At 45.1% G+C, this 18,922-nt stretch overlaps 2 protein-coding genes across 4 annotated transcripts in view; both read right to left on the bottom strand.

The window, feature by feature from the left end:
* Nucleotides 1–10,268, bottom strand: part of SEPTIN5 (septin 5) — a 42,434-nt gene extending 32,166 nt beyond the window's left edge. Inside the window, exons 1-2 of one of the 2 annotated variants that reach the window (XM_064392252.1) lie at nucleotides 9,997–10,268; nucleotides 9,853–9,863 (exon numbers count right to left, since the gene is read on the bottom strand). The gene's annotated coding sequence lies outside the window, so the exon portion shown is untranslated. Of the gene's footprint in view, nucleotides 1–9,852; nucleotides 9,885–9,996 lie in introns of those variants that run through there. The other variant, XM_064392253.1, reaches the window with a different exon arrangement.
* Nucleotides 10,269–12,898: 2,630 nt separating this feature from the next.
* LOC135282455 (septin-2) overlaps nucleotides 12,899–18,922 on the bottom strand; it is a 34,815-nt gene continuing 28,791 nt past the window's right edge. Inside the window, exon 13 of one of the 2 annotated variants that reach the window (XM_064392255.1) lies at nucleotides 12,899–13,679. The gene's annotated coding sequence lies outside the window, so the exon portion shown is untranslated. The remainder of the gene's footprint in view (nucleotides 13,680–18,922) is intronic. The other variant, XM_064392254.1, reaches the window with a different exon arrangement.

Raw genomic sequence — 18,922 nt, 5'->3', positions numbered from 1 at the left:
ATGTATTTTCTGGGATTTATTTTCTCACATTTATTCTCTGTGTGGGTTCTCACCCCACTGCCCCTCACAGGCTTTTCAGGCTCATTTATAAATCATTGCCTTGAAAATACAAAGCAAGATCTGCTTCCTCTTCTGAAGAAAACACATGCTGGCCTATTACGGTAGGATGCCAGCCAAGAGGTGGGTGGATGCCCTAATTATTTTATTTTTTGAAAAATAATGAAGAAAAATGGTTATTTGTCATGAAGGAAAATCCCTAATCAGCTAAGGGACAAACTCTAGGTACCCAGTACACATGGACTCACTGGAGCCACATGGAAGCTCAGGCATACACAGGGTATCTGAGGAAACAAGAGCAGTGGTCTCATCCAGACATTTCCTGGATGAGCACTGCCATTAATGTCATGATAAATGGGATCTGAGTCCTCCAAAATGCACAATATGTGCTGTGAGCTCTAACATGCAAGGACACACTTAAGTACCAAACACACCCAAGTGCAAGATGCAGCACAGGAAGAAGCATCCACACACTTCGAAAAGCAGAAGATGGCTCATTAAACTTTCAAACTAACAAGCCCCATGACATCCCTCATTAGCAACCCCATGCACACACTGCTCTGCTGCCACATGAGGGGCAGCTCCAATAACACCATCACTTGTTTACCAAGAGAACAATTCTGCTATTGCCTGACACCTGCCCATGACAGCGCGACCACGCGAGGAGCAGGGAGAGGTTCAGATGACACTGGGCATTCAAATGAGGCAGCAAAATGCCTGGCACTGGCTGGAACCTCTGAGCAGCTGCTGAGGACCAGCCCCACCAGCTCAAACAGAAAGGCTTTCACTGACATTCATGAGAGCTGCTGCAAATAATGCCATCCCACAGCTCTGAGATGGCATGCAAGTGCATTTGGGCACTGGCAGCTGAACAGAGCTGGCACTGAGGAACAGGAACGCTGGGCTCCATCCATTGCTTCTGGTTTACTCAAACTGCTCTGAGATCCAATGCTGTGAACCTGGTGGGAGCCAACCATAGGTGGGGCAGGGCAGATGAGGCTTATCCAGGCAGCAAGAGGACACACTCCTGCTGCACAGTGATGGTCATCAGGGTCCCAAGCAGGTCCTTGGGGCACTACTGGGGCATATGCAGCAAACAGGCCTCTGACTCACTGACCTCCATGGGCCTGCTCTGAGCCTCTGAAGTGTCAGCCCCAGGGCTGTTGGCAGACCAGAGCTGATCCAGAGGGTCACAGCTGCTCAGGGAACCTGGAGTGCTAACCAAGCATGTGCCTGGATTAACTGCTCAGTAAAAGCACCAAGTTCTGCTAAACGACTGTCCTCCCCAATACCCACTTCCCTCATAAATACACATGCTGCCAAGGGCTCCCTTCAAGGGGAGGGGAGCTCTTTAAAGCAGCAGAACAGCACAGGTATAAACCTTGGGATGGGACACAAGCAGTTTCTCTTCTGCTTGCTACAGCTCCTGTGCACTGCTCCAGCTGCAGCACAGAAACCATCTCTGAGAGTCAGGACTGCAAGAACAATGGCCAGGAGACAAAAGATCATCCCTGACAGCATCTCTCACTGTCCCAATGACACATTCCTGCTCATCTTGGTCCTGTGCAATCATGGCAAGGCTTTGCTGCAGACCTGCTGCATTTCTTGAATTAACTCCTGCTGCCTTGATTCAGCCTACAAAACAGGGCAAATACCAGCTTCTGAAGGCTCTGATGCTTCCTGCTTCCATTACTGTCTGATCCCAGCTGGCACCAGACTCCCTAAGCAGCAGGAACCTCTGAGAATCTATAGAATCTTAAAAGCCATAAATCTCCCTGACATTTTTTACAGGGGGCCTTGGGCAGAGGGAAATTACTATTGGTCCAGATGGGCATTTCCAGGATTTCATATCACTGGCAGAGACTCAGGAGAGCTTCAAACCAACCAGAAAGCACAGCTAAGGGGACTGTGCATAGGGCAGGCAGATGCCTTTGTGACTCAATTTCACCTGAATATATAATTAATGTACTATGTAATTAATTTGAAAATAAAAATGGATGTAAGACTGCAGGATCTAAAGAGACTACGTGTGTGTACGTATCACAGCAAGAATGAGCTCAGTGCGTCAGGAAGGATTAAAATAGTTCCCACGCTGAGGAAACAGTGAGGAGACATTACAAAAAGCTGAAAGCAAAGTGACTTGCCTGGGAAGTAACCTTAAAAGCAATTGCAATACAAACTATAGCAGTAAAAGGCCTGGCTTGTACTCCCATGTGTGTTCACACAGCTTCATGCACCAGAGGTCTACAAGGAAAAATGAAACATAACCACTGAAGCCACATCTGTACTGCCATGGGCTTTGCCTCACAGAATGCAGAAGGAAGATGTTAAGCCCTTGGAGCCTCTTTTCCCAGAAGCTGAGTGGATCTCTTTCCCCTCCCTTGCTTCTGCACTGAGAACGTGCAGAGGTCAGCGGGACGGGCTCACTCCTCGTGGCCAGCCTCCAAGAGCTAGCACTCATGATCCTGTGGATTATTTGCTCAGCCTGCACTCCCAGCTCCAGTTTCCCTGCCAGGAGTCATTCTGAGAGAATGGCACCAACTGCCTCGGGTGGGGTCAGGCAGAGATGGGCCATCCCACTCCATACACACACCCAGGACACACTGGATAACAAGCTGCAAGACAAACAGGGCACTCCCAAAGATCCCTGGAAGAGCAAAGGGCTGAGCACACAAAGCTCAGCTCTCCCTGTCCTTGGCACCGAGTGGTGACACAGCCCAGGCAGGGCCGGGCAGCCTCTGCCCCTCTTTCCCCAGCAGGAGTCAGGGCAGGGTGGGCACGGCTGTTCCTGCCACCAGCCACTGCTGCTGTGCACAGAAACAGCCCAGATCTAAGAGCCGAGTGAACAACTGGAGTTAACTTCTAGTAAGGGCTTCCCACCTCTGACTGACTTACAATTACTCTGGCTCACACCCCACAGAGCCCCAGACGTGCATGAAGCACAGCCCACGATCCTCCAGTGCTCCATGTCCAAGCATTACCCCTGAGCCTCCCTCGGCCCTGGCTGCCAGGGCACAGCACCAGGCTGGGCAGGCCAAGGGCTCCAGACCTCCAGAGAGGTCTCTGCCATCCTGAGCATCCCTGCACTGTCCTGCCCTGCCCAGCCCAGCCCAGCCCAGCCCAGCTACATCCCTCTTCCAGAACTCAACTTCAGCCTCAACTTCTCTTATTTCTTTTGACTTCAGGAGTGGACAGCTGTACTCAAGCCAAAAACTAAACAATTCTTCTCCCCCTCTTGGCGTTACACCCTTGCAGATGCTTGTGCAGGGTTTCACTTCCTCTTCAGCTTTTGGCCAACAGTTAGCCAAGCTTAGCTCATTAGCAAAACAGTCCCTGCATCTTCTCAGCACACTCTCCCTTCCAGCCACCCCCAGCACTTGGCTGCTGTGATGCTGCTGGGTACCAGCCTTGCAGGCAGGGAGTGAGGGAAGGGAGAGCAGTCTAGAGCTGAATGTTAGCAGGTCGTAACAGATTTCAATTAATGCACTGGAAATGCAAAAGAGAAGGAATGAAGCTCAGAACTAGAACAAAGACAGCTCTTACTTAAGTCAGAAGCAGCAGAGCTGTTCCACTTCCTGCAGCCCAGCCCCTATGGTCAGCACTGCACATCCAAATCTTCCCTCTCAGTGTCAGTGCTGCCTTCCCCTGTTCACACTGAACAGTGTTTCTGGAAAGCCAAGTCATGGATGAACAGCAGCACACATACATACTGATGAGGAGCATATGTTCTGGCATCTGATCCCACCACCACACACAAATCCAGCTCCTGAACACTTTTGTGGGAACAAGATGACTGCAAACCTCTTCACAGCTCTAGGGACAAATCTCTGGGAGAAAGGAATGTGTAACAGCAGACAAACATTTTTGCTTATGCTTCAAGGCTAACCACACTGTAGACATGCACACACACACATAAAATCCAGCCCTTGGGAATTGAGGGAATTATTAATGGGAATTATTCCAGTATTCTATGAAACAACTTGCATACACTTCACAAGCATCTAAAGTCACACAATTATTAGAGGTGCCTCACGGTTATTTTATGAATAGACCATTACACTGTGTGGTTTCACTGTCACAGGGAAACCTCTCCCTTGGGCAAGAAGGGGACAAACACTTAATGTTGGTCAGGAAAGAAAACTCTACAGGTAAGCAAAGAGTGTGCCCTCCAGTTCATGCTCTGTTATCCAAGAAAAAAGGCAACACAGAGGCCACTTGAGCTGGCAGAGAAATGGGAATAGGAGAGGGATCCCCTCAACTCAGCCAAGAGGTTTCTCAGCAAGAAGTGCCTGAAGTACTAAGGATGGAGCTGAGCTCCCCATGCTTGGTTCTAGCACATATGAGCAGTGACTGCAGCCTGGCTATAGGAGCCACCACTGTGGGGTGTCCCAAAACAGCTGGAGAAACCCCTTGGACTGAACATTTAAAACTAATTTGGCAAAGCTCCTGAGATGCACAGCAGGCGCCCAGCCTGGCCTGGCACAGCGACCAACCAGCTGGCTGAGATGGAATCTCCCCTGCATTTCCAAGATGTGCATTTCACTGGGTATTTAATGAACAGCATCTTAGACTGAAACTGGGCAATATGGGCTCTAGAAGACACTGAACTCCACCAGTTCTTTCTCTCTCTGGACTTTTCCAGGGAATTGTCATAACACAAGCCCCTTACATTTACTGCTAGAACCATCAGGTGAAGAACAGCATCAGCAGGAAGCCAGTAACAATTTTTGAGAGCATAAGTGGTTGTAAGAGACTCTTTGACTTTGGAGACTAAAAGCACCCAGGGATTGTGTTTCTCCTTTGTTCTAAGGGCAGCAACATTTTCTCCCCTGCAATCACAAGCTTTTGCAAAGCCCCAGCAGTCTGGAACCCAGCAGCTGAAGAAGTGTCACCAGCATCTCTTGGGGTTACATGAAGGTTGTTCCTACTCCCTCAGTATCAGCAAGGATCAGGCCCTAACATCTGTTGAACTTACACATTTGGTTAATGTGCCTGGAACACTGGAACAGCCCTGTACAACTCTCATGTGCAGCAGAATTTTGGAGTTGCACACAAGTAGCTGAGCAGGGAAACTGAAGTGACAAACGTCCTGTGCAGGAAGCACTTACTTCTCCTTTCCATAAACTGCAGATTGGTACTTGCACCAAGAGGGCTGAACCTCTCCCCTGCCCTGCACTCACAACTGTTTCATCCATTTGGAGCATAAATAATTGAAGAGACAGCAGCAGGAGACAGAATCTGTGCCCAGCTCTCCAGCACTTCTGTTTCACCACAAAGTCCACGCACTCACCTCTCTTTACAGCCCTTTTCTAAGTAGCCAAGCAGACAAAGAATGGGAAAAAAAAAAGTCCAAGTGCCCAGGATGAACTTCCCTTCCCAGCCCAGACCAGCCCATCTGTGACACAGGGCCTCCTGCAGCCAGGCTGTTTAGACAGATGCACAGCAGAAAGACAGGCAGGGCTGAACCTCCTGACCTGCTGCAGTCCCACCCCTCCCGACACTGTTCTGAGCACTGAGCCTCTGCCCAGCTTGGAGGGCAAGGGACCAACGTTGTCTTTTGAAATGGGCCAAAAAAAATGAATGAAACACACAAGGTTTTTCACAGAGAAGTAAAAGCTTCCACTCCTATGTTGCATCTGGCCAAGATACACTGGGACATCAGAAAAACAAGCAGGGATGTGCTGCTTTAAGAGTGTTTCCAGTATTTACCTCCAGATTCTGTGACTAATTTGCTACTCCCTTTCTGGCAGGAGCATCTTGGTAGCCAGGATGCAGACCAGGGTTGGAAAACACAGAGGTTGGAAGAGACATTAATGTGGGGAGTCAAAGAGAAACAGCCTCACCCAGGGCAAGCTATGACACAGTGAGAGACTATCCAGCTGTGGTGAAATATCCCATTAGACAGCTGCAAACATAATTTTGCTTTCTCCGAGGAGAAAAAAAAAAAAAAAGCCACCCCACCACAACCACCCTGAGTTGACACAGAGCAGGAACACAGATCCATACTGCTGCTCCCAATGACTCAAAGAATCACAATTATAAAATAATTGGTTTAATTCTGAGAAAATTAAAGAGTCTGTGGTAGTCTGTTCTCCTTCCAGATTCCAAACTTTCCTGCACAAGCAAGAATGTTCCTCTAGCCACAAGACTACAAGAACTGTTATTGTCAGAAAAACATTTAGGTGAAAGATGGCAATGCCACAAAGGAACAGTGCAGGTACAAGTCCTCCAAGCTACTCCAGCAGAGACTTTGGGGAGATTCTGTAAAGACTAAGCTCTGCTTATGGTCTTTGTTGTACAGTTGCTGTACAAGAGAACCTACCACTCTCATACTTCTCATCACATGTTTCACAAAACTCAGTTAATCAATTTTCCCCACATAGGTATCTACATAGAAACTGAGGGTCACATTAGGTCATATTCAACCAGCTCAAGGCAAGCACAAGGAATCACCACTTTTCCCTCCTCTTAATCTGTTTTTGGTCATCAGGCAGCTGCCTGCACTGAGTTGTCCTCAGTATCTACAACTACCCCGGGTGTCTCAGCTCCATGCAGAGTGCAGTCTTTCAGGGGATACATTTACCTGCAGCCCATCTGGGCTTATTTCTCCATAAGCTCAGTAGAGAAAAGGAGAAGGCAGTTCAGCACACATGAGCAGGGAACTGGGGGATTTCCACCAGCCAGTGTTCTCTAGTAGGCAAGGCTGGGGTTGAAAGTTGACCTTAAAAATGATGCTCTGTGTTGGCACAGTTGCTATTTTAGATAGGAGACATCTCTGCTGTTGCAATATCTGCTGTTCCAGGAATGACAGAAATCTCTGCTCCATTTTTAATAAGAAAAAAGCAAAGGAGTCTGAATGTAAGTTTTTAACGTATAAAACCCAGACTCTCAAAAACCGAAACACAAAGGCAATTAATTAAGTTTTAAATGACTTGCACTGAAACCACTCCTCCAATCAAACTACTTTTTACACAGCATCTTCTTTATACACAGACCCCCATATATATTTTTACTGACAAGCAGACCACTTAAAAATAAGTTCAAGTAGAAAAAAAAGACTAAATGCAAAAGGCACAGCCCTGTAATTTCAAACCCACTGAAAGAACTGGATCCACCAGATAGTCTCTGCTCCCACACCCAAACAGCTTTGCAAGTTGATGGGGTGGGGAGAGATCAACTTGGGAAGGAGAGGTTCCCATCCTCCTGATTTAAAAAGAAACAATGACTTCAAAGAACATGAGAGACATGAACCTGAATGGGCAGGAGCCAGCTTCAGAGACACAGCAAGGTAACACCCCAAACACACACACGCCAAGAACACGAGCGAGGAGGCATGTTCTGGAGGAGTGTGCCAGAGACTCCAGTTCAACCAGGTACTTGCAAGGTTTCACCTTTACTCCTCCCACAGCAACACCTCTGGCTTTGGCAGAGCATCCATCTGCTGTACTTGTCCTGTCAAATTCTTGACAAATTGCTGGGTTTCCCTACATGGGGCCTACTCCTCTGCACATGTGACATTAGTTACTGCTTCATTTCCTACTCAGCTTCACCATGAGAATCTCTCTTAGTGATCCAGTGGTAAATAAATTGCTAGGAAAGAAACCATCCCTCTCCAAGAGGTGCTGAACTGAGGTATAATAAAACTGAGGAGCTTGATGTCACCAGGCAACCTGCCACAGAGTTCCACACCATCCCATGCTCTTAAACCACAGCCCTTCCCCTGGGAATGCTGGATGCTCTGCACACAGAGACCAGGATGAAACCTCCACTGACTTCAATAATTAGGAGGTAATTCCTTAGAAATGAGGGAGGTGGACAATCTACTGTTATTTTTTCCTGATGAATGGTAGTAATTAGGAGCCCAATCTGCAAATCAGAGTACTCTGAACCCACACAATGCATGAGCCCTGACCATGCTGTGAGGGAGGATGAACACATTTTTTGACACCACATTGTTCCATTCTGTGGACTCAGTAAATCATGAATATCATTAAGACTTTACCAAAGGCAACCCAACTAACATGCAATCTACTGTACTGCCCTCTAAGAAGCTCACTTCATTTCCTAAATACTCATTAAAAAACAGCTCTTATAATATTTTTAAATCAATTCAGACAAGAACTATAGCTTCAATAAAGCCTTTCAATTGTTATCTGCTGTCAGATGCAAGAAGATTGGAAAAAAATGGCACAGGCAGAAAAATTGTGCTCTTAAAAATGCCAAATAAAAATCATTTATGCTTTTGCGTATTCAGTTTAATTTTAACAGATTGCTTTGTGTTCACAGCTTGGTTTCCCCTTTCCATCCACAAGTATCAGGCCTGGCCCAACTCCATAATGAACTGTGCTCTGTCATGCCAGACCCACTCTGCACTCAGCGTGAGGCACAGGACACACACACCTCCACACTGCAGGAAAGATCTCCTCTGGCCAGCAGGAACGCACTGGTCTGCACACACGGGCTCTGGGGTACACACTCCAGCCCACTTTTGCCTATGCAGTGTGACAAGAGCCTTCAGGAGCTGTGATAATATCTACAACAGACTCCTCTGATCTCTACCTTCTTCCCCTAGGGAATGCACAGAAAGGAGCCTTATGCATAACCCGCTTCCCTCTTAATTTAAAAACATGAACTGTAGAACAGCATGGTTTGGGGGGGATGTCACAAAGCTTCTCCCCACTTCACAGCTTACACTAGATGTTCCAGAGTGTCAGAACACATTCTGAATTGCTTTCATCAGAAATAAAACAAGAATTAACTGCAACATTCACAAATAGCTACAAAATACTAGCAAAATTCCAAGTATCTTGGGAAAAAAGCATCTGGTGATCCCATTATCCTATTACCCCTGGATTTACTTTGTTCTTCTCATCACTGTGATCAGCAGCTCACAAAATGCACAGTGCCAAGTCTGCATTATATAGGGAAACGCCATCTCTTGCCATGGCCAGGTGAACACCCAAGCTGCTACAAAGCTAGTTTGCTTTCTTGTGGCCCAAAAAGGCTGTGCAGTACTAGGGTCTCAGCAGGCAAGGTGTTTGCTTCATACAGAATTGGAGGCTCAGAGAAAGACTGGACTCAAAGGCAGCTGTAAGCCAGGCTGGGAATGGGTGAGATTCTTCCTATGGGTGAGATTCTTCCTGCTCTGCTGTGCTAACCATCATCTCCATCCCCACCCTTGTGAGGCAGAAAGGCTCTTTCATTTACAGCAGACTTCCCTGTATCACGATGATGGGTACTGAGGGACACACAGGACCCTTATAACCCCTTACCTAAGCATTCAAGCTCTGCAGAGGAAGATTCCTCTTCTTTTCAAACACTCTAAATCCCTTCAAATACCAAATAGACAACAAAAAAACCTGTCGATGTCATCTGATTGCATCACCCCTCCTCTCTCTCCAGGACTCAAAGGCATGTCTCCAAATAGCTATTAGCTTTGCAAAGCAAAACAGATGTTTCCTAACACCCAAACCCCGGCCGCCTGCGAGGTGCCGATGGGCTGCAGCACCAAGGAGCGGCAGGAGCGGGGCTGTGTCTGCGCATCTGTGCTGCGGAGGGAGAGGGATGCGAGACGTGCTCCCAATACCCAAACGCCTCTGCCGGCCCCGCGCTGCCTTTCTCCATCCGAACCCGCTCGACACACCCAAAGGCAGCGACAAAAAAGAAACCCAAGCCAAAACCCGGAGGGATGCGGCAGGCAAAGCGCCTATTTCCCGGATGAACGCGGCCAAGCCGCCGCTGTGCCCAGGTAGCTGCCGCATCCCCGGGAGAGCCGCGCCCGCGGAGCCCACCTACCTGCTTCTCCTCTGCGGGGCGGCGCGGCCAGGGCGGGATGCCCGCGGCGGGGAGCGGCGGCGGGGAGAGAAAAGGACAGAGAGTGAGGCGAGAGGGACGCGCCGGGCCGCGGGGCGGAGCGGCCGCGCGTCCCCGCCGCCTCACCTGGGTTGACCAGCTTGCTCTTGTACCGCATGCCCGTGCTCATGGTGCCTCCGTGCAGCGACTGCCGTGCCCGTGCGAGCGAGGGCGGCCGGGGGACTGAGGGAGCCGAGCGGCGGGGCCGCCCGGGGCCGCCAATCCCGGGAGCCGAGCCCGCCCCGGGCCCGCCCCCGCCGCTGCCAGCCGGGCCGGGGGCTGCCGAGCCGGCAGGGCAGCGGGACCCGGCCCGAGCAGCGGAGCGATGCCGCCCTGCAGCCCCGCCCCGAGCCAGCCGCCGGCGGGCACAGCCCCGGGCCGGTGGGCAGGAATAACCCCCGCAGCCACCCCGAGCCGCGCAGGCTACACCTCCCTGGAGGTCTGAACACTATAAAAGGCAGCGCTCCCTGCTCTGGAACAGAAACACGGCACCGAGAAGGAGGAATACTGGATTTAAAAAAAATACAAAACCCAAACACAAATGGAATAAATAGGAAACGTGTTTCCAGATTTAGCGTCTCAAAATACAGTGGGAAGTCCTGAATCATACTGCAACCATGCTGTGTGAAGTAGGAATGTGTGCTCTGTTTCCATTAAAAAATTTTAAAGAGGTTATATGAGAAGTTATTTTAGGTAAAAGCTGTCAGCACAACTCTTTAAGACGAGGCAAGAGAGAACTTAAACAAAAAGCAGCAGTTGCACATGACATGAGAACAACTAACATAAAACAACAGAGAAGAAAGGAGAATGGGATGGGAAGACTAAGGACACCCAGATCCTTCCCCTGACTTCCATGGCTGCAGGGAGGGGTCACGTCTTCTCCATTTCAAGGACAGGCAAATTATCAGACCTGAAACTCTTCAGAATACAGGACAGGATAAACTTGGAAGGGTGATGGCATAACTGAAGGGCACTACCCTGCCTGGGAACAAATGTGACACTGATGCCACAATACCAACTGTTCAAATCATTGTAATCACAGCATTCATCTTAGCAATTCTTTCACCTCATTCAAAACATGCCTCACAACAATACAAGGAGACACTTCTAAGGCCTGGCAATCCGAGGCACATACATTTTAAAACCACATTAGCTCACCCTGAGCTCACTTTTAGCCATTGATTCAAAGCATCAGAAAAAAATGAATCAGGTAATTGTCAGCAAATTTCCTTGTTTTTAAATGCTAGAAAGCTCAGACCATCAGAGACTCTGCACCACAATTAAAGGCACCAACGAGCCAATCAGCCTTTCATGAGTTGTTTTATAGTCTGCCACAGTGTTTTAAAACTAATGAAGACTGAAAGGACTGCAGTCAAATACTCTTTGATCCTGCTGAACAGTCATTAAAAAAGTTACATGTGGGCACTTTGTCCCAGTGCTGGAGAACGTCTGTCTAGAGAAGGCCAGGATGAAATTCAGAGAAAGGGACTTGTCTTGCAAGGCCCTGGTACTGCCAGCACCTAATGGAGTTGAAATGCAAAGTCAGAATGCAGGCTCTAGCCAGTGTCCTCTGTCCAGAGAGCTCCACAGTACAAAGACTTGGCTTAACAACTGCATATTCCCCAGTAAGCTGTTAAGTATTTTAACAAAACCAAGTTCAAATGTAACTGAAAACTAACATCAGTCAACATCAAAGAAGTGGCAGAAAGCATAAAAAAATAAAACTACCTTGAAAGGAAAATACTCACATATGGAATCAGCAGCCCTACAAGCCCTTCTTGGACATTTATTAAAATAGACCTCAAACTTTGAGCCAAAATGCTCCATCTGGAATCCACAAACCCAAAGAAAGCACAGACAATCAATCAGTACTCAGTATCACCAAGTAAAAACCTTTTCACTGAGGCTGTGAACTTGTGACAGTGACTTTAGTGACTTGCTTTAAAGACAGAGGAAAAACTCCTCTGTTTTTGATAAAATTAAAGACTAGATGCTTTTGAATGTCTGCTTCCCTATTGTCCTAGCTGGCTTTGAAAGGCAAAGCTTTCATGCCACCTTTGCTCAGCTAATCTAGCTTGTAACTAAGGTCTCCAGCTGAAGTCTGGGTTTCTCAGGAGGGGTGTGGCTGTCCTGACTTTCACAAGAACAAACGGACAGCACATAATTAAGAGGGTTGCAAAACATGATGCAAAATCCTGGAAGAAAAACAAGAAATGTGCAAATAACAGCAAAAAAATAATGAGAAAAAGTTTGCCATTAAATCTCTCACGTTGGCCCTCTGGACAGACATGGTTAAATTCAAATCTTCATAAAAATGGTAGAAAATTTGTGTGAATGCAAATCTGTCACTCCAGTTCTTCTTTCAACTTCATTATAGCAGCCACTAAAGTAACAATGTAACATCCATTTTATGCAGTTCAAGGAAGCCAAATATGCATCTCAGTAATGCCAATCATTTATGAATCCTATCCTGATTAAACACTCATTGCTAGACAGCAAAATTAGGGGTAATCACTACATGAAAGACACCCCAATTTGGTGCAGAAGACAAAGTGTCTCAATCCCATATTTGGAAAGTAATTTACACTTGTGCACATATAAAACAACAAGACTACAAAAGCATGCAGAAGAGAGCTATAACTCAGCAATGACATAAAGGAAATAACAACACTCATGAACTTATAAAGTAAGATGTGTGATCAGATTTTCCAAGATATTCACCCACCTAAAGACATCAGTAGCTGCTTAATGAACTTTGGAAAAAAATAGATGTGAAGCTTTGCTACCTAACTTAAAGGTAAAACACTTTTAAAGTTGTTTTGAAATGAAATCAATGCAGTTTGCAGGTTTACAAATTTTAGAAAACACCTTCATACCCCAGGTAAACATCACAACTCCTTTGAATATGCACTGTGCACATTACAGCATTTCATACATTAGCTTGAAAAGGCAAAATAAAACAAGAAAAAAACACCCCAAAAAGAAAATCAACGTTTTCCACATTCATACAATTTATTACAAAACTTCAAAGTAGTGCTATGGTATATATAAAAAATCAGGACATGCCATCGCTCAGCTGACAGAAATGCCTGTGACAAATTTTTGCCATCAATTCTTGAGCCAAAGCTCCAGAGGCATCCACACAAGTTGTTGGTGTGTGGAGTGTTTATGGTGTGTTAAGGCACGGAGATTTAGAAAAGTCAGCTTTTTCCAATCACTGGTGAATCATCAGCGTTTCGTACATTTTCTCATACTTCACACAAATGCAAATCACCAGAGATGAACTTCAAAAGCAACAAAAGCACGGAGGAAGTTCTGAAAAACCGATACGATACATAATAACCTAAAATGGCAGGTGAAAGTTATAATACTGTGCAAACACACATACATTTACTGTAAACAGGCCACAAAGTCTTAGTATTAACCACGAAACTGTTCAGAACAACCTAGCAGATAAATGATTAATTCATTAAACCCACCACAATGACTAGTCCAATCAGTGTACTCTTGGCAGTTTCTGAATAAAAAGGTACAGGAAGGATAATAAAACCACGTTGGTAAGTATGAAGACAGTGTTAAGGAATTAGAAAAGATACACTATAAGTTGAATAACAATGATTATATAAAACAAGCAGTTTTACAACACGATCTTCAGACTTTGTGTTTGTTTTAACGCAGGTCTTGGTCTGTGGCATCCAGCTTTTGCATTTGAACGTTACCACTCGGGCAAAGAAAAGAGAGCACCCATCCACTTAGAGAACCGTATGCTGCTGGAACAAAAGTGGAAAACAGAGCATTAGAAAGGACAAACTCGGCACTGTCAGAGCCCCTCTGAGCAAAGCAGCACAACCCAGGGAATGGGGAGGCTCAGTTCCTGCAGCACAGGCACCTGCACTACAGCTAGATCAGCTGAGAACTTTGGTCCCAAATATTTATCACAAATGTCCAATAAGAGCTTCTAAATGAGAACTTATTTTTAGCTACATACTTTCTTAGGCACCCGCACCCCCCCCTCAGCCTGCAGGAACACAAGAAGAGCTTTACAGCTCCTCTCAACAGTCCTGCACACAACACATCGACCTTGGCCTGCTCTGTGGAGCATTATTGCTGCTGAGGGAAACAAACCACCCAGCTAAACAGGGCCAGCAGTAGGCAGCAAGCTCAACATCATGCTAAGGTAACCAACACTGCTAAGGTAAAGCAGGAAAGAAGATATTAAAAAAAAAAATTAAAAAAGCAGTGTTCCCATGGCTGAAAAAAAAAAGGGATACTGGTCTGTAATTTCAAAAATAACTATCAGTTTTGGATATTTCTACAGTTACTTGCCAATCAAAAAGGCTGCTACAAAGAAAGCAGAATCCCAGCTTTCCCTGAAGGTTAGATCCTGCTTAAGAAGTTGTGTCAGATTTGGAACTGGGAAACACCTCAAATCCTCCAGTCCCAAAAATATACTCATTCCTGACAGAAAAAGTTAATCTAAATGTTCATCTGGATGGAGAAAACACTATTGTGCCAACTTGTAAAATGCACTGTAACACTCAGCCAGACTGCAGTGGGGATAAAGAGCAATGTGCTTTGCTCTTTGCCCTGCTCACTCTGGAGTTCTGTTCAATACACAATTCCTTCTCATTTTAAGGAGCTCATCACTTCTAATAACAATTAAAACAAGCAAGCTAACAGCAAGGCTTTAAAGCCAGAGTCCATAAAGTCCTAAGCAAATCCAATACTCAAATTCATACTCAACCTGTTGTGCTACACTGCTACTTTGAGTTTGAAAGAGAAACTTGGTTTCTACCACTACCTGCCCAACTCTAATCTGTTACAGAAGATGCCTCAAGAAGAAACTGTAACTCATGTTTCAGATTCAAGTCTGAAAAGACTGGAATTTCCAATAAACATGAAGGCCTGGGTTCTAAGCACAGCTGTGCATTGGTGTTAGCAGCATTAGCTACACAATACTTACATTTTATAAGCTCACAGAACACAACTGGGCAAAGTATGTTTGTGTGCTTTTAACAGGGATTCATTTCACTGCTCTTTCTTCCTCATCTCCTTGTAAGGCAATATTTTATGACACAATTAGGTTGATACTATTCTTGACAAGTTTGACCTCCAGCTTTACTAGACCAACTTTACAGTCCACATGCTCATTTCACCAACACACAGAGTGAACAAATGCTCCATCTGCAATCTGAGTTCATACCACCACTGAACAAAGAGGATATTTCTCCAGTGTCCATTAAAACAAAACTCTCTCAGTAAGCAGCATAACTAGCAAGTACTGGAACAAAAGTGGAAAACAGAGCATTAGAAAGGACAAACTCTGCACCCTACACACACCTGCACCCCGATCCAGAGGTCACATAGCTCAGAATCCTGTATTTGTGAAGATTTTGGACACCTTGTAAAGGAAATAGGTTTGTCTCCCCCTCAGCTCTTCCAAGAACACCACTACAGAATAGGGTGACTTGGCACCTCTGTGTTCACTTCTGAACTCCAAATGGGAGAAATTTGCTTGATCAGCTGCTACATTTTCTCACTCACCTTGTTTTTCTTCAAATATCACCCATTTTATGATAACTACTGCCCTTTGAGTGTCCCATCATCAGCAAGGACTTTAAGAAATGGCATCTTTCCAAAAGGCAGAGGAGTGCTGGATGACACCAGTGCTCTGCTGTAGGTTTTGACTCATTTTGTCACCACACCCCAAACATTTTGGTTTTGTGGTGTTTCAGTCACCCTCTGTTGACTTCACTGCTTCGGGTTTGTTCCCTTTCCTTTGCTGCTCTGTAGCAAGACCTCAGACTTCCCCACAGCAAACATCATCAGCTGAGTTTACAGTAAATTACAAAATTGGCCCTTAAACTGATTACCAATGCTCATTAGTTAAATATGTCAATGGGCTGATAATCACAGTCACATCTACATATCAGGATCCAAGCTTCGAAATTATCAGAAATGTTCCTCTGTTTCTTTAGGGAAAAGTGGTCCTGACACATTTTCAGGTTCCCCACGTGACCTTACAATTTCCAACAGAAGTCTGTTCTCTAAAGGTGAAAAAACCTGTGCCAGCCCATCAATGCAGGGCTTGCTGAACAACTCCACAGTCAGAAGAGCTGAGGGAGCTGGACACAAACAGCACTCTCTGTTTCTAGCCAGAGAAACATCCACTGGCAGTGCCAGGCAGTTGTTACAAATACTACCAATTTGCCCAAGCTTCACATTCTCTAGGCTCTCAATTTCAGCTGCCAAAAAACTACAACATCATCTCTAGTTCCTCAAATGACATTTCTCATCAGATCAATTCAGCATTCAGCAGCACCGTTTTAGGAGGCTGGTTGCTATGACAGTGCTTTGTGATGTTCTGTTAAATGATGTCAATTCATTGGGAGAAAGAAGGAGCTGTTTGGTGTCTTTAGCACTGTTCTTATCAAGAACCAGAACAGTGTTAATGTGCTCAGGAGGCTTTAAAATACTTGTGGAAATCACAAGCTATACTAAAAGAATTTTCAGCATCCTACAGATATTTTAAGTGCAAGATGCTTGGGTTTCTTTTTTGTCTGGACATATTTTCCTAACTATAACTACATTTCCAGATGGCTGTATTAGCATTCCACAGCCTGACTTCTGTTACTGATTTGTCCCAGTATGATCTTGAAACTGAGTGAAGACACAAATCAGATTTGTAAGAATAACAAGAGGAAAACAGATTGCAAAGAGATACACTTTGAGAAGCAGAGAAGGAAAGGGAAGAAACATGTGCCAATAACCATTTCACTTGGCACAATCATTCCAGCTTTTCATAATAATTGTTTATCTGAGAGGGACAAGTTCAGAAACTAGTAAATATTCTGTTGGAGTTACTGCAGGTTTATTTCAAAAGTATTTAATATTTGAGCACCCAAATAAAACTAAATGTGTTTTAGGGTTTGCCATCTTTCTCTTCAATCCTTCATGGGAACTGTCAAATATAAGAACCAATAAGCTCCTACACTTCACAGCAGCATCTTGTGTTTTACAAGAAAAAACAAATCCGAGAAAGATTAGCAAGGAGAGTATATCAAAAGTCAGGGTAAAAACATTGTTACTGCTTATTCTAAGAATGTTCTGGTGTCTAGCTGTGCTCTCACTGCCTGCTCCACCTGCACTAGTTGCACACAGAAGTTATTAAATGTTTAGAGGAAAGAGACAAAAGTGTAGGTCAACACACCTCTGTCAGGGCTGCACTCAAAAGATCCAATCACCACAATCTGTTCTCACAGGCTTTTGTCAGAAACTGCAGCTGGAAACAGGAATGACCAGTGTGCCAAAATCATCCTTTCCTACCTCTAACTCAGTCTCCACCAGCATTCATCTTCATTCCCTTTCAGGATTCTACTTCTCCACAGCAAGAAATCTGTCTGCCCTCTTTGAATGTATTCCCTGCATCTAATCTTTGCCTTTTTCACTCCCCTTATTCTCTTACTCCAGCCTTGAAAGTAAAGGAAACTGTGTGAAGTGAATTCTCCCTTTGCTCTTTCCATAAAACCTTGAAAGATGGCCCTATTCAAAAGGGATCAGGCAAACCAGATCTTCCAGTCATCCCATCTGTGTAGCACTTTCTGGTAACACAGACCTGTCAAGCCTTTTTGGCAAGAATTTGAGTTTAGCACTTTTTCATCATTATGCAATGCTCCTGCTAGAAAACCCCAAAGCATTCAGCAAACTCCTCCCCACTCCAAAATACACCTGAAATCAGAAGTGGGTATTTCACATACTTGATATTAACACATTTCATTACCCTACTGTTTATTCTCCAGCTCTTACCCATGAAGGTCTTCATACCATACCACACCCCACTTTTCCCAAAATACCTGAAAACTGTGCTTTATGTAGGGGAAAATATTTTAAGAGACTTTTGAAGAAAACACAAAAATTAGGTATGTACCCAAAATAAAAAGAGTGAAATTAAGATTTTTTGCATAAACTCTCTGTTTATAATGTCACATATTTTTTCTCAGCACAAAGTAAGGGTGCAAAAGAGCAATGGGAAGAGAGACTGTGCTTTCAGTAGCACAGGTGATCCTTTAAAGTTCTTGTAAAACTAGAACCTGAGAGATGTTCAAGATAAACTGTGATAGAACAAAAAGATTAATACCAACTACATTTAAATTTGTTGGCAGCTTGGCTCTGTTAACCACTGTGTTAATTACAAGCTTCCTGGCTTCTCTAGAAATAGTGATTTCAATAAAATACAGCAAATAAATCTGATGGGAATGGTGGAGGTTGAACTCATCACACCTCCTAAGTGGCAAAGTCAGTTAAAATGCATGAGAGAAACTTCCCAAAGGCTAAGCTCTGGATGAGGATTCCCTTCCACATGCTGCCAGGATCATACAGCAACACCCTGGTTTAGCAGGACTGCATCTGCAGTTCTCACTGCATACTGGCCAACAAATTACTCTAAAAAAATCAATCTTTCACTCTCTCAAGGGTAACAAAACCAGAAGTTCCAAAGTCTTTCCTGAAAGCAACCTGTCAAACCTGTCACGATTTCCACAGCAGCTTAGCAAATTCCAAAGTAACAGCAGGACCTCCATGTATGAGGATGTTATTCAAATCTTCTCAAAATCACCCATACTCAAGTATTTCTGCCCAATTAAATTCAGCTCAAGATTTAGTTCAAATCACAACAAGATCGTGGGAACACTGTTAAATCTCCTGCTTAACACACAGAGTGGTCCAAGCTGCAGTCCAGCTTAGCAGAGTGAGGTATCTGCAGAAGAACACTTCCCTTGCACAGACATGAGCATGCTCAGAACTCTGTTTACTTAAGTAGCCATGGCTGCAAATTCAGCCTGGGACAAACCATGCTCCAGTTCCTTTTTATAAAGGCCATATCCAGTACAGCCAGAAGCTGTGAAACACAGGGGATCTGGGGCCATTTCTGGCTAACCATTAGTGGGAATACTACATCCCATCAGCCCTCAGATACTGATTTCACAGCACAGGCAGCATCTGGAACTGAGCAAAG

The sequence above is a fragment of the Passer domesticus genome, chromosome 17 (genome assembly GCF_036417665.1).
Source record: "Passer domesticus isolate bPasDom1 chromosome 17, bPasDom1.hap1, whole genome shotgun sequence".
NCBI classification, from domain to species: domain Eukaryota; kingdom Metazoa; phylum Chordata; class Aves; order Passeriformes; family Passeridae; genus Passer; species Passer domesticus.
The sequence above is the reverse complement of the archived record's forward strand: the minus strand, read 5'-3'. Positions and strand labels throughout refer to the sequence as shown.